Here is a 17485-nt window from a genome sequence, read left to right as displayed (position 1 = left end):
TTAATTCGAAGACAATGTGTGCATAGTAGCTTGCAATCAACTGAACGAGCAGAGGGAAAAGCCTGCCTCCACCTTCAGTGCCTTCGGTTAATTGATTTTTATGACTACTTTTTTAAAGTAATAGAAAACATCGTGGGTGAAATCCGAGATCTGGTTGTAGACCACGTTGCTACCTTAACAAAGAGAATCCACTGCAAAATGGAAAACTGGAAGAAAGTGCAGCCTAATGACATATTGAAAACACTGAAAGCACACCAACTACAGAGAGTGCAGATATGTATCACAGTTCCTGCACTATCCGCAAGAAAACTGTCATTGGAGTATCTCAACCATTTGCAGCAGCAACAAACAATTACTTATCTCAAGAGTCTTCTCGTGCTTCTTGAAACTGCCATTGACACACGAAATTACAAAAACTGATACCCATGTTTAGTATCAATAATAGATCAATCTCAATCTTTCCATTCATAATCGAATTAATGAAATCTGTTAAGAAAATTCAGATTTCGGGTTATCTGGAAGAAAACAAACTCATCCACGATGCACAGTTGGGTTTCCGAAGTGGAAAGACCAATACTAATGATGTAATGGAGTATTAAGAAAAATAAAGCTGGCATTCGTGGTAACAAGTCTTTGGAAGTTACACCGTTTAATATTAGCAAAGCGTTTTACTGCATCCCCCAACAAGACCTTAGGCGAAAATGTTAAAACACCATGGTATAAACAGCGCTCTGATAGCTATCCTTCAATGCTACTTATAAAACGGATAGCGTGGTGTAGCAAGGTGTGCTGCAAGTTTCTGTCATAGGCCCGGGGCCGGTTCAAGTCCCAAGTGATTCAAGCTGCCGCGTGAGGTGCCAAGCTGATAGTGGCGCCAGAGGCTCCACACCTATAAAGCATGTATCACAATTGGTACCGGCCGCTTGGGGTGCCAATTTCACAGGGTCGTCAAGGGCGCTTAAGTGTAGATTTGTGTACAGCATGTATCAGAATTAGTAACAAAGAGTGATACAGATGAATGTGTATTAGAAAAAGGGTGGATGGGGGAGAGAGGGCCGGGTTGGGGGACGGGGGTGCCAAATTGTAAGTTGTTTGTATGGAAAAATGTTCTCGAACCGCCTCTGAGGAGTAGATCCTCTCCTCATTCTCATTTATGTCATAGGTCCATAGTTATGAATAAAATGTATGTACAACATACATATTGTTGCTGTGGTCTTTAGCTCAAAGACTGGTTTGGTGTAGCTCTCCACGCCACTCTATATTTATAACGAATAAATTAATAAATGACGAAGCTGATCCCCTATGCTACACAAAACGATTCAGAACACTGTTGCAGAAAAAACGAAAAAAAAAACGTGACAAATTTAAACAGACGAGGTTGGCGATCTTTTGCAGAAGCTCGACATTTAGCTCGGACTTGAATACGAGATGCTTATAATAGTTTCCAGAACGAAATTTTGTCTCGAAACCTGGCAGAAAATCCAAAGAGATTCTGGTCGTATTTGAAGTATGCTAGCGGCATGACGCAATCAATGCCTTCTCTGCGAGATAGCAATGGAGATACTATCGAAGACAGTGCTGCCAAAGCAGAGTTACTAAACACAGCCTTCCGAAATTTCTTCACCAAAGAAAACGAAATAAATATTCCAAAATTCGAATCAGGAACAGTTCCCAACATGAGTAACACACAAGTAGATAACCTCGGAGTAGTGAAGCAATTTTAATCCCTTAATAAAAGCAAGTCTTCTGGTCCAGACTGTATACGAATTAGGTTCCTTTCAGAGTATGCTGATGCAATAGCTCCACACTTAACACTCATATACAACCGTTCTCTCGACGAAAGCTCCATACCCAAAGCATGGAAAGTCGCACAGGTACACCAATATTCAAGAAAGGTAGTAGGGGTAATCCACAAAATTACAGGCCTTTATCATTAACGTCGATATGCAGCAGCATTTTTGAAGATATATTGTGTTCAAACATCATGAATTACCTTGAAGAAAACAGTCTATTGACATGTAGTCAACACGGATTTAGAAATCATGGTTCTTGTGAAACACAACTAGCTCTTTACTCGCACGAAATGTAGAGTGCTATTGACGAGGGATTTCAAATGGATTCCGTATTTCTGTATTTCCAGAAGGTTTTTGACACTGTACCACACAAGCGGCTTATAGTGAAATTGCTTGCTTATGGAATATCGTCCCAGTTATGTCACTGGATTCGTGATTTCCTGTCAGACAGGCCACAGTTCGTAGTAACTGACGGAAAGTCATGGAGTAAAACAGTAGTGATTTCTGGCGTTCCCCAAGGTAGTGTTACAGACCCTTTGCAGTTCCTTATCTACAAAACCGATTTGTGAGACAATCTCTACTTCGATCATTATCAGTTATTTTGCTCCCCAAATAGCAAAACTCATCTACTACTTTAAGTGTCTCATTTCCTAATCTAATTTCATCAGCATCACCTGATTTAATTCTACTACATTCCATTTTCCTCGTTATACTCTTGTTGATGCTCATCTTATATCCTTCTTTGAAGGCACTGTCCATTCCGTTCAACTGCTCTTCCAAGTCCTTTGCTGTGTCTGACAGAATTACAGCGTCGTCGGTAAACCTCAAAGTTTTTATTTCTTCTCCCTGGATTTTAATTCCTACTCCAAATTTTTCTTTTGTTTCCTTTACTGCTAGCTCAATATACAGATTGAAGAACATCGGGGACAGGCTACAACCCTATCTCACTCCCTTCTCAACCAATGCTTCCCTTTCATGCGTCTCGATTCTTATAACTGCCATTTGGTTCTTGTAAAAGCTGTACAGAGCCTTTCGATCCCTGCATTTTACCCAAGCTACCTTCAGGATTTCAAAGAAAGTATTCCAGTCAACATGATGAAAAGCTTTCTATGAGCCTACAAATGCTAACTTCTGTTTACCTTTCTTTACCCTATGTTCTAAGAGAAGTCGTAGGGTCTATTTGCCTTCCTTGTTCCTACATTGCTCCAGAATCCAAACTCGTCTACCCCGTGGTTGGCTTCTAGCAGTTTTTCCTTTCTTCTGTTAAGAATGCGATTTGCTACTTGCAACCATGACTTATTAAACTGATAATTCAGTAATATTTACACCTGCTAGCACCAGCTTTCCTTGGAATTGGAATTATAATATTCTTCTTCAATGGTGAGGGTATATCGCCTGTCTCATACATCTTGCACACCAGATGCAAGAGTTTTATCTTGGCTCGCATTACAACTTAGGTCTTTCAGTGTTCTGTCAGATTCCTCTCGCAATATCATATCTTCCAACTTATCTTCATCTAAGACCCACTCCATTTCTATGATATTGTCTGCAAGTACATCTTCCTTGTACAGACTCCTTATACAGAGTGAGTCACAAACTATTGCCACTAAGAGTAACTCCGAAAGTGTGATAGGAGCTGAAAATTTTGTGGACAAAAGTTGCAGGGGACAACGGGGGCCATATTATGACTTTTTTTTTGTTGCTAGGTAGGTTCGCTTCAGAGATATGAAGGTCAACTTTGCTTTATTAAATGGAATGCTATAGTTTGGTACTTATTTTCTGATAGCGGCTATCCAGACGAATCCAATGATGTGTAACAGTAAGGTCTTTGAAGGTCAACGACGGTCAAAAAGGTGGCATGAACGTCCATTTACAGAAGGTGTTCGAAGTGATGACCATTGGTATCAATCCAATGCTAGAATCTTCTTATCGTGGATTGCATGTTATTCCTTATCACATCGGCATTTATCCAAGCACATGCTCTGACAATTCTCTGTCGCTTATATTCAGGTGTAGTTGGAATGTCTTTATAAATAATGTGTTTTACGAATCCCCAGAAGAAAAAATCCAGAGGCGTGAAGTCTGGCAAACGAGCCGGCCACGACACATCTGTTCCACGTCCAGTCCAACGATTTCGGAATTGTCTCTGCAACTCATTTCTAGCCCTCAGCGAAAAATTTACCGGTCACCCATTGTGTTGATATCAAATTCTGTTCCTTGTTCCTCAAGGTATTTCTTCCAATAACAGACCTAATGTTTCATACAGTAATGTGGTGTACTTTCTACTATTAAGATTTACTTTGATGAAATAGGGGCCTACAATTCTGTCCTCCTGAATCCCACACCACACATTCACCGACCAAGGTTTTTGGTGTGCAACTTTCCGCAGCCAACATGGATTTTCAGTTACTCAATAATGCACGTTATGCACATTAACGTATACATGGTTCGTGAATGTAGCTTCGTCAGTAAATAAAATCAAATTAATAAATGTGCCATCCCTCCGAGTCTGAAGTTGAGCCCACCGGCAGAATTCAATGAGACGCATACAATCCGTACCATTTTATTCTCGCTGGCCACTGATAAGGTAGGCGTGATTTGTACGGCGATGCAGAACACGAACACCAACACTAGTCTGACTCATACCAGATTCCCTTGCAGTTTGACGCGAACCAACACAAGGATCTCGAACCACAGTGCAAGAGTACCAATTCCCGTTACCTCGTTAGTAACTTTCCTTTGCTGGGTATGTTTCCGATGCGTTAAAGATCCAGTTTTTCTCAATTTATCATATACATATTTAAATGAACGACGTGCATGGTGACTACGTTGAGGATATTTTTCAGTGTGTAAGTCTCTAGCTCTCACTGAATTTCGTTGGCATTCTCTTTAAATGAGAAGCATATCGACTTGTTCTTCGAAGGAATACATCATTCACATTCGTTTGATTCAACGATACTAGTCTTACTGTTCCTATTAGTGTTGTAGTGCGAAACCGTCGAATGGTGTTTACATGTCAATGGCACTTTAGATGGATACGCCGTATTCGGCGAATATTTACTATTTGCACGATATTCGAGAGAGAATTGTCAGAGCATGTGCTTCGATAGGTACCGAAGTGATAAAGGATAACATTCGATCCATGATAAGAAGATTGCAGCACTGCATTGATATCAATGGTCATCATTTCGAACACCTTCTGTAAATGGACTTTCATGCCACCTATGTGACCTTCGCAAAGACCTTACTATTACACATCATTGGATTCGTCTGGATAGCCGCTATCAGAAAATAAGTACCAAACTATAGCATCCCACTTAAAAAAGCAAAGTTGACCTTCATATCTCTGACGCAACCCCACCAAGCAACAAAAAACCAACGTCATATTATGGTCCCCATTGACCAATACAACATTTGTCCCACAAACTTTTCAGCTACTATCATACTTTTGGAGTTATTCTAGGTGGCAATAGTTAGTGACTCACTCCGTTTGTACTCCTTCCAACTTCCAGCTTTCCCTTCTTTGCTTAAGACCGGTTTTCCATCAGAGCTCTTGATATTCATATACATGCATCTCTTTTCTCCAAAGTACTCTTTAATGTTACTGTAGGCAATGTGTATCCTTCCAGTAGTGATACATGCTCCTAAATCTTTACATTTGCCGTCTAGCCGCTACTGCTTAGCTGTTTTGCTCTTCCTGTCAATCTTATTTTTAGACGGACGACGTTTTTATGCCATTTCACTTGCTTCATTTACTGCATTTTTAAATTTTCTCCTTTCATCTATTAAATTCAGTATCTTCTATGTTATCCAAGGATTTCTATTAGGACCCGTCTTTTTACCTATGTGGTCCTCTGCTGCCTTCAAGTCTTCTAAAGCGACCCATTCGTCTTCTACGCTATTCCTATTCTCTATTCTTCACAATCGTTTTCCAATGCTCCCTGTGAAACTCTCAACAACCTTTCTTTCAACTGATCCAAGTCCCACCTCCTTAATGTCTGACCTTTTTGCTATTTCTTCTGTGTTAATCCACAGCTCCTAACCAATAAATTGTGGTTAGAATTCATATCAGCCCCTGGAAATGACTTACGATTTAAAATCTAGTCCCGAAATCTCTCCCTTACAATAAAAAATTCAATCAGAAACCTTCCAATGTCTCCAGGCTTTTTCCACATACACAACCTCGCTATTAAATATTCGTCTCCCTAAAGTATCCGAATAATCACTTTGGCCTCATCATACCTCTCTTCAATTTCTTCATCTGTGGAGCAAGATGGCATATCAACTTGTACCACTGTGGTGGCTGTGTTTTTAGTGTCTATCTTGCCTACGATAATGCCTTCACTATGCTGTTCCTGGTAGCTTACCTCTATTCCTGTTTTCTTACTCACTATTAAAGCTACTACTACATTACACATACTTCATTTCATATTCATAACCCTGTGTTCATCTGACGAGAAGTCCTGTACCTCCTGCCATTGAACACTAGTTCCCACTATATCTAACTTCAACCTATCCATTTCCCATTTTAAACTCTCTAACCTGCCTACCAAGTCGAGGGGTCTAACATTTCATGATCTGATCCGTAGAACTCCAATTTCGTTTCTCCTGATGACGATGTCCTCCTAAATAGTCCTCGCCCAGAGATCCAAATGAGGGACTATTTTATCTCTGAAATATTTTACCCAAGCGGACACCATCATCATTTAACCATACACAGCTGCATCCCTTGCTTACAGCCGTTCGTAGTACCAGCACAGCAAGGCCGTTTTGGCTTGTGTCACAAGGTCAGATCAGTCAATCACCCAGACTGTTTCCCCTGCAACTAGTAAAAAGGCTGCTGCCCCTCTTCAGGAGCCACAGGTTTGTCTAGCACTCTCAACAAAAACAGCCCCATTGTGATTGCACCTATGGCACAGCTATCTGTATAGCTGAGGAATGCGCCTCCCTACCAACGCCAACGTCATAATATCGTGTAGGTCCACCGGGAGTATGCAGAAGTGCCTCAAGAGATGTGGCATGGGCTCAACCAATATCTGAAATAGTGCTGGAGGGAACTGACACCATGGATCCTACAGGGCTGTCCTTAGATCCGTAAGAGTAAGAGGGGGTTGAGATCTCTTCTGAATAGAACGTTGCAAGGCATCCCAGATATGCTAAATAATTTTCATGTCTTGGGGAGTTTGGTGGTCAGCTGAAGTGTTTAAACTCAGAAGAGTGTTCTTGGAGCCACTCTGTAGCAATTCTGGGCGTGTGGGGTGTCGTACTACCCTGCTGCAATTGCCCAAGTCCTTCAGAATGCACAGTGGACATGAATGGATGCAAATGATCAGACAGGATCCTTATGTACGTGTCACTGACAGAGTCGTATCATAATGTATCCCACTGCACACGCCCCACAACATTACAGATCCTCCACCAGCTTGAACAGTCCCCTGCTGACATGCAGGATTCATGGATTCATGAGGTTGTCTCCACATCTGTACACGTTCAATTTGAAACGAGACTCGTCCGACCAGGCAACATGTTTCCAGTTATCAACAGTCCAATGTCGGTGCTAACGGGCCCAGGTGTGGCGTATAGCTTTGTGTCGGCAGTCGTCACGGCTAAACGAATGGACCTTCGGATGTAGAAACCCATATCGATGATGTTTCGTTGAATGCTTCACACGCTGACATTTATTGATGGCCCAGCATTGAAATCTGCAGCAATTCTGTGAAAGGGTTGCACTTCTCACATTGAACAATTCTCTTCAGTCGTCGTTGGTCCTGTTCTTGCAGGACTTTTTTTCCAGCTACAGTGATGTCGGATATTTGATGTTTTAACGGATTCCTGATATTCACGTTACACGCGTGGAATGGTCTTATTGGAAAGTTCCCACTTCATCACTACCTCAGCGATGCTATGTCCCATCGCCCATGCACTGGCTATAAGACCTCGTTCCAACTCACTTAAATCTTGATAACCAGCAAGCCATTGTAGCAGCAGTAATCGATCTAACTACAGACTCAGACTGTTATTGTTTTTTACATATCGCTGTATTTGAATACGCATGCCTATACCAGTGTCGTTATATATATATATATATATATATATATATATATATATATATATATATATATATATATAATGACACCGGTACAATCAGATCAAACAGAGTCAGAATGTTCCACTGGACGGCAGCAAATAAACAACAGAAAGAGAGGGAGGAGGGAGGGGGGAGCATCAGCCTACCGCCAGATGACTGATCCCAGCCAAGGAATTACTCTGGTGAGACACAATGATAACTGTATTGTAACTGCTGCATCAACACAGAGAGGTGTAGAAACCTTGGGTAAGGCCACAAGATGCTGCAGACAGCTAAGGAGAAAAACGAAAATCAATCAGTAATATTCGTTTCCTTTTACAATGAATGCATGAGTAGAGTGTACCAAATGGTTGAAAATGCAGCAAAAACTAGAACACAGACTAGAGACAATAATTGGCAACTCGTAATATTTCCACCACATACAACCGTAATGAATTCTTGGTAACCCTTCAGATGGAATACAAAGAGCAAGGAAGACTAGACTTTCTTGCATTCAAACAACGCATAACCATGATGTACCTATTGAAATATCAAAAGTTTTACGGGAAGATATGTTGCCAACTGTGACACATCTCTTGTAAAGAGGGTCACATGAGAAGTGAGATATGACAACAAGGGACACTATATAACATGCTAACAAGCTGGCATAGACACTATGTGGACATTGAAAAGCGAAGTCATCTTTGAAATACATGAAAATAACGTCGTCCTACACGAAAATGTTTTGCAAGTTATCATGAAAGGCAATTATATTTTAATACTGTTAAATTGTTTCAGTAACTTTTAATGGTGTACAGCTCTCATATATGAAAGTGTAAATGTCTAATTTTAGTGAAATGTTGTCATTATCGTAACAGTGATCTATCAGGATTCTGTTCCAGATATAGAACATCCGAGAAAATAAAGATGTGTACCCCCGGCCCCTCCTTCCGCCCCTAGGCTGTTGTCTCACAATTGGAACACACTAAAAACAGTGATTATTATTTTTTAAATGCAAAAATTTCACTGTGAATAACATATTTGTACGGCACAGACATAGGATAACAATAAAAAGATATGGGATAAAGAACAGAGCAAACAGCTTTAGCGAGCCATGTGACGTTTATTAAGCAATTTTTGTTTGGATTTGTCTGATGAGGAAGATCACTATGAGGGGTCATCATTGACTGCATCGACGAATCAATGTTATTTTATCATCACATCATTATGAGTGAGGAAAAGTAGTGTGTGAATTATTGAAGGACTGACAAATGGAGGAGGGCAAAGTAATCACGAGGAAAGCAAATCAAGGTATCACTCAACACGACTTCATTTTTTACTTTCTGAGCCGTAGGAAGAGTTAACAGATTTCCTTCCTCTTCAAAGACACGTTTCTCAACCCGAAAATAAAAGAGGTTTTCTAGAAACGGATTTTAAGTAGTGAATTCGTGGAAAACTTATCTTTCAAAAGGGTAATTGGAAACTTATCTGCAATCACCTAGTTGTTTTACAATATTTTTCTTGTGCTATTAGATGGCAAAGTTTTGAATAATCTATGTATTAGATTTTAAATGGATATCTTTTTGAATATACAGGCTGCTTATAATTAAACTTTCGCTGCTTGAACCAGTGTAGATGGAAAACTATATATTGTATTAGTATGCAGATTTATAGGAACGGCGTTCAGCCTATGCGTTGTAGGATTTGCGTTGTTAGTTGTGCTAGTGTTGTGACTTGCCGTTTGGCGCTGTTACTTATGGTGAACTCTGACCCCATAGATTGAGGACATGCAACACACATTACTGCGATCTTTTTCGCCAATTTATGATCCTTGCTCTATGAGAGAGAGAGTTGCTTTGGACTCAAATGTTTTGATGCACCATGGAGCTCTAACTGAAATTGCCTGTTAGGTCACTCGGTTACTCTGTAACACTTTTGGAGAAAACTGAATCATCGGCTGAGCATTTCAAACTGTGTGACCACCAAAACAACCAGATTTGAACCTTTGTTATTTCTGGCTGTGGAGTTACCTGAAGGACAGTGCTTATCAATGGGACACTAACGCAAGTTGGAGATTGAAGATGAACATACCGAGGGAGGTAGCCAACACCCGACATGAGATTCTCGGGTAGGGTGCTCGCAGAATAACGTGACGGGTAGATGGGCAGTTTGCAGGGCACGAATGGAGAGAGTGGTAGTGGTGCGGGTTGTGGACATGCGCTGTAGAGGAAATGCTGAGTGCTGTCCCGTTCGACTGCGGAATTGGCATTGTTGTATGGACTAAAGCAATGTTAGTGGCAGTGTTGGCAGGATGCCCCTCCCCCAGGGATAGAATTAGTACCTCATGTGTTTCCGCCTGTAGCAGGGGGCCACTTTATTGAAGCAGAGGTTAGCGGAAGGCCTCATCTTTTAAAATGATTATATGCATTAGTTAACTTAGAATTTCACAAGAGGCATAAATTCTTACACAAAAATTCAATCTTGGCAGACGCATTTTGTCTGCTGAGCTGAGCGAGCGAGCGAGGTCAAGACTACGTTAGTGACGTACGCGCCGTGGCCTGACTTTCTCGTGGGCCTCGTGCTATATTGCGCTTACGATCCAGGGGTATTTGAACGAATTCTTACTGCAGATATGAGTGCAGTATTGCCTCTAAATATGAACACATCATTGAACAGGTACGAGTGTACATTATATTGTAACGTGCACGGGGCAGCTACATTAAAGCAGGACAAATTGGAAAAAACTATTTCAAACATAATCACCGTAACTATTAATGTGGGACATGGCGGTCAAGCGATAATGTAAAAATGTTTACGGTAGCCTAGGGCCAGACCCATATACTGTCAACGTTGTTTCGACTAAGCTGCAGAAGTTCCTCTGAGAAACCTTTATATATCCTCAATGCAGTCACGGTCTCTCCCCATGCGAATTCCAAATTTTTGAAGTCCTCAACAAAGGCATTAGCGGCCGTCGACTTGCTTCGAACAAAGAGGAGGACTCCTGGCTACAACCAGCAGGCAAGCGCAAACATTTTCCATGAAGGCATTGACCGCCGTGTCTCACAGTGAGATAAATATACTAAAAATTATAGCAATTACTTTTGAAATAATAGACGGTTTACTCACTATTTAGGGTTCCGTGCCCAGTGGGTGCAAACGAGACCCTTATAGGATTACTTTCTTGTCTGTACGTCTGTCCGTCCGACTGTTAAATCCAGTTTTTCTCAAAGGTGGGTGGAGGTATCAAGTTGAAATTCGTGCCACATACTAAGCTCTATTGTCACACGACAATGTAAAACAATTAAACTTCTAAGTCAGCGCAGTTAAAGATATTTCCATGTATGTCACACATTTTGATACTCGTAAACTCGCCTATTAAAACCTATGGTGTACTTCCTACAGACCTAGAACCATAAAATTTGGTAAGAAGCAAAGTTTAACGATACAAGCAAAGGAAAAATTCCGAAAATGGTTAATTTTAATTACATAAAATAAAAATATTTTTTTGCCATTTGTTGTTCGTCTGTGCGTTCGTCTGGCTCTTAGTTCGTCTGTTAAGAAACCTGTTTCTCACGAACGGCTAGAGGTTTTCAGTTGAAATTTATGCAGCATAGTAAGGTCTACCGTCCCTTGGTGTAAATAATTTATACGTCGTAAGTCAATGAAATCGAAAGATACGGCCCACGTATTTTGATACTCGCAAACTCACTCATCAGGAGCTATAAATGACTTAGATAAATGTGGGGCCTGGTGGTCTAGATTCTAAACCACAGATTCGTAGTTAAATCACAAACGACCAGTTTGCAGACCCATGTTTACTAGTACGTTTTTGCTTCTGTATCGTATACTTTCAACAATGTCAGTTTTCGCTACTAATTTGACAGACCGTATATTCAGTCTCCACTTGGCGCCTTCCAGCCCAGTCAACGAAGACAAAAATGACCGAATAGGGAGGAAAATTGTGCAATTTTATGTACACCGGTAGGAGGGAGGGTTGTAAGGAACATACTAAAAACTTCACAGGTGGAGTGTCATCGTGGAGTTTGAGTGGGGACTTTAAAGGTCAGTTTTTCTTTTTATTTTTTTGATTTTGATAACTCGAACGAAATCCGTGGCGGCTAGCAAAAATATTTCCAGTTGAAAATAAGACGACTTTAAATTTCCTACGAAAAAGGTCCTTTTTTTCTAGGAGTAATAGCTTCCGTTTAGTAGGGGATAGAAAAATCGCAACTACTGAAATTAGTGTTTTAATGATATAAAATTAATTTTTTGTTACATTAAATGGGTTAAGAACAAATATTAAATGTTTATACCACTTCTAAGTCTACTAGAGACGTATGAAAGGAAAAATTTTGTTCTGATAGCGGAACAGGGTGGAGGGGGTGGGAGTGGGGGGTGGAAGGTAGAAGCACGAAGGGGACCGCAGATCGCAGGCTTGCGGTCACGCGGTTCCCTTTCTTCTAAGTCCGCAAACTGAGGAGCAAGCAGTTGATTCCACATTATACCTATCCTACCATATGACAAGAAGCAACTACAACGCGTTTTGTAATGTTACATCGACCCTCTGCAGAGCGCCTTATGGATCACTGGCGACGTCGTGCGGAGAACTGCCCTGGAAATTCATTTTCTACAACGTCTGTTAACACGACATGGAATAAAGGTAGAAGTTACTAATGACACTAATGTAAAAAACGCATATGGACTGAATATGCGTAAATCTCTGGACACTGTTCTAAACTGTTAGAGGAGAAATTGATTCTTAGTCATCCTGTACGGCAGCTGTAGCGTTCTTCCAAACTTCCCCCACCACGAGCGCGGCTTGCTTATCAGTTTACAGACAGAATAAACCTACCAAGAATTTCCTGCCCTGTTCTCTTTTGTGAGCAGACAAAGTAACTTCACTCAGCTCTTGTTCACAAATGGGAATTATATTCAGTTTATTAAAAGAGTACTTAATCGCAGTTGTTAAGTGAGATTTTTCGTAGAATACGTTCATATAAACAATTACTGAGAAGTCGTACAAAAAACCTTTATGCGGGAATAAATATTCTCGTACATGGATACAGTGATCAGAATGTCTTTCTTAAACAGATGTCTGCAAGTGATCATCGGTGAGCACCACATATTATTCCAACAGCTCGTTTTTGAGCAATGGAAACTTTCTTTCTTAAAGATTAGTTACCCCAGAACATTATTCGATATGATAGTACTGAATCAAAATGTGCAGAATATGTGAACTTCTTAACTGCTCTCTTCCAAAGATTTGCAGTCATCGTAAGTGCAAATTTAGATGAACTAAGTTGTTTAACGAGTTCCAAAAAGTGCTTTTACCAGTTTCAAATCTCATCATTGTATACACGTAAGAAGTTTGGAGTTTCCAGCTGTTCGTTATTTCATTATGACTGGCGTAGAAGCTCCAAATGTGCAGCGCATTCTGGAGTACGACGGTTCAATCCCGCGTCCGGCCATCCTGATTTAGGTTTTCCGTGATTTCCCTAAATCGCTCCAGGCAAATGCCGGGATGGTTCCTTAGAAAGGGCACGGCCGACTTCCTTCCCCGTCCTTCTTTAATCCGACGAGACCGATGACCTCACTGTTTGGTCTCTTCCCCCAAACAATCCAATCCTAAATGTGCAGAACTGAATATAAAGTGTATTTTTAAAATTGGATGTGAGACTGTTCGCAGAAACCCAGTCAATGACACCTTTAAGACATTGTTTACTATTTCTTCTGTTGCCGTAGGTGTACTAGGATTCATTATGGTACTATTGTCTACTGCAAAAGGAACTAATTCTGCTTGTTGCATACTAGATGGAAAATCATTTACACACACTCCTGGAAATGGAAAAAAGAACACATTGACACCGGTGTGTCAGACCCACCATACTTGCTCCGGACACTGCGAGGGGGCTGTACAAGCAATGATCACACGCACGGCACAGCGGACACACCAGGAACCGCGGTGTTGGCCGTCGAATGGCGCTAGCTGCGCAGCATTTGTGCACCGCCGCCGTCAGTGTCAGCAAGTTTGCCGTGGCATACGGAGCTCCATCGCAGTCTTTAACACTGGTAGCATGCCGCGACAGCGTGGACGTGAACCGTATGTGCAGTTGACGGACTTTGAGCGAGGGCGTATAGTGGGCACGCGGGAGGCCGGGTGGACGTACCGCCGAATTGCTCAGCACGTGGGGTGTGAGGTCTCCACAGTACATCGATGTTGTCGCCAGTGGTCGGCGGAAGGTGCACGTGCCCGTCGACCTGGGACCGGACCGCAGCGACGCACGGATGCACGCCAAGACCGTAGGATCCTACGCAGTGCCGTAGGGGACCGCACCGCCACTTCCGAGCAAATTAGGGACACTTGCTCCTGGGGTATCGGCAAGGACCATTCGCAACCGTCTCCATGAAGCTGGGCTACGGTCCCGCACACCGTTAGGCCGTCTTCTGCTCACGCCCCAACATCGTGCAGCCCGCCTCCAGTGGTGTCGCGACAGGCGTGAATGGAGGGACGAATGGAGACGTGTCGTCTTCAGCGATGAGAGTCGCTTCATCCTTGGTGCCAATGATGGTCGTATGCGTGTTTGGCGCCGAGCAGGTGAGCGCCACAATCAGGACTGCATACGACCGAGGCACACAGGGCCAACACCCGGCATCATGGTGTGGGGAGCGATCTCCTACACTGGCCGTACACCACTGGTGATCGTCGAGGGGACACTGAATGGTGCACGGTACATCCAAACCGTCATCGAACCCATCGTTCTACCATTCCTAGACCGGCAAGGGAACTTGCTGTTCCAACAGGACAATGCACTTCCGCATGTATCCCGTGCCACCCAACGTGCTCTAGAAGGTGTAAGTCAACTACCCTGGCCAGCAAGATCTCCGGATCTGTCCCCCATTGAGCATGTTTGGGACTGGATGAAGCGTCGTCTCACGCGGTCTGCACGTCCAGCACGAACGCTGGTCCAACTGAGGCGCCAGGTGGAAATGGCATGGCAAGCCGTTCCACAGGACTACATCCAGCATCTCTACGATCGTGTCCATGGGAGAATAGCAGCCTGCATTGCTGCGAAAGGTGGATATACACTGTACTAGTGCCGACATTGTGCATGCTCTGTTGCCTGTGTCTATGTGCCTGTGGTTCTGTCAGTGTGATCATGTGATGTATCTGACCCCAGGAATGTGTCAATAAAGTTTCCCCTTCCTGGGACAATGAATTCACGGTGTTCTTATTTCAATTTCCAGGAGTGTATATAAGGAAAAATAATTTATCTAAGATTGACCTCATACACGACTTCTTCCCAGTCAGAACTACGTCCACAGACTTTATTGGTTGAATTACTTAGTACAACTTTCTGCATTCCTTTGGTTAGATATGACTGAAACCTGGTAGTCATAGGAAGGCAGGATTCGGTTACGATTGTGGACGGGGTGGTAATCATTTATTATTGGTTGCCTTTTACAGTTACACACAATTTATTTTAAACCAGTAATTCCAGGCTTGACAATAAATAATAATACCACACGTTATTGATGAAGGAATAAACAACTGTGTAAATAATAGTGTTTTCAGTGAGTTAAAATTTAGCAAATCACCATTAAATACAGATACAGCAGATAATGTTTTAAAAGCAAGCCACTGTGAGATGGACAGAAGGCCTTACACACCAGGAATGGCAATAAATTAAGCATTGTTTAAAACTTGCTTCATCTTACAAATTACAAGTATTGAAATATTAAAGGCAAATCGCCACAAATACAGCAGAAGGCATCAGACGCCAGGAATGGCAGTAAATAAGATTTCAAGGCTTACTGCTAAAATACAAATACAAAATTAGAATTTTAAGGCAAATGATCACAATCACGGCTGAAGGTCTTACACACCAGGAGCGGCAATAACATAACAATTGTAGAAACCTGCTGTAAAACAGCAAATACAATAACAAAGTTTAATTAAAAACAAGCAGCTGATCACCAAACGGATGAAATAAGATGCTGGTAAACTTTGTAACACAACCCTTAACAACCATTGAACACTACACTGCTAGATTTATTCCAGAAGGCGACCCGAACTATTAACTAGACATATATAACCTTTAATCTAGTAATTACAAATTCTTATAATAAATAATACAATAATAAAACACAAGGACCAGTAAATGAGTTACTTAAAGCGTACTGAGGCAGATTATACCCGCAGAAGGCGTGGGCTGAAGGAGCGTTACACTGAACTACTGGCCATCAAACCTCCTTTTAGAGTACACATGTCTTACAAGAAGCAAGGGGCCACAGACGGTGCTTCAGGAATCGAGCTCTGAGAAGGTCCGGCAACAAACACTTTCGCGAGCGATGAGATAGGCAGCCAAGAGTTGCATTCACTTCACGAGGTGGTAACTCAGACTAGTGGCAGTCTAACGAATGACTTACGATAACCTAGCTGAAGCTACCTGACATCCGATAAATCAAATGCAACGATGGAATTATACGCCAAAGCGGGAACCGGCGGTCTCCACTACGTCCCCAGAATACTGTGTTTAGAGCGCCCAGAACGAGAAAGGAACCACTTCCACCAGAGTAGAAGAATCGCCCACCGGCCTACCATCAAGAAAGCTGTCGAAACTACACGCCATACTGGACAGCAGCGGCAATGCGAGGAAACGTACACTGCCGTTACATACAGTAACTCCCAGGGCAGGTAACGGGGGCGTTAGCGGCCACCAGGCAAGAAAAATTACCGCTGCTTGAACTAAACAAACTGTAACAAGTTGAACGTAGTAAATAGTAATAAGAAATTGAGGAAAGCTAATCAGATTCGCCTTCCCAAGCACTCCACTCGCAGCTCTTCGCCTCGGCGACACTACGAGCAGCAACGGGATGGTTAAAATGGCTCTGAGCACCATGGGACTTAACATCTGAGGTCATCAGTCCCCTAGAACTTAGAACTACTTAAACCTAACTATCCTAAGGACATCACACATACCCATGCCCGAGGCAGGATTCGAACCTGCGACCGTAGCGGTCGCGTGGTTCCAGTCTGAAGCGCCTAGAGCCGCTCGGCCAATCTGGCCGGCGCAGCAACAGGAACCCAAGTCACTGGAGAATAGCGAGCTCTCACAATGGTGTAGGTTTCTCTACTTGGATTGAAATGCACTCATCTTAAAGCTTGCTGGATCCGGTTTACGACGAGGTCGTGCACCCTCGTGACCACAACCCTTCCATCCGGCAGTCCATGCGTGCCGGCAGCGGTCCCGGCGTGTTCTGGCATTGCGCGGTCCAGGCTCCTGAGTCCCCAATCGAACTCGAACTGGCCCACTCACACAACCCAGAAAAACAACGACGTCGCCCCAAAGATAGGGCAACAGTTACTACAAATCGATAACCGCCGCTGCTGCCACTAGCGGGCAGGCAACGCTTGCGAAACAGAGTGGCGCCAGTCAACACGAGAAGAAGACAAACAACCACAAGCATGCCAGCTAAACGATACCGTCTGGCCTCAAGCAGAGGGCGGAAACCTATAAACACCACCACCGCGAGTCGCAGCACAGCTCAATGACGTTATCCATTGGCTGGCAATACAATAAATCCCGTAAAACTTCAATTTGACCAAGATAATACTGTGATTCAC

Source organism: Schistocerca americana, chromosome 3 (assembly GCF_021461395.2).
Source record: "Schistocerca americana isolate TAMUIC-IGC-003095 chromosome 3, iqSchAmer2.1, whole genome shotgun sequence".
In the NCBI taxonomy this organism is placed as follows: Eukaryota; Metazoa; Arthropoda; class Insecta; order Orthoptera; family Acrididae; genus Schistocerca; species Schistocerca americana.
This window is presented reverse-complemented; position numbering follows the sequence as displayed.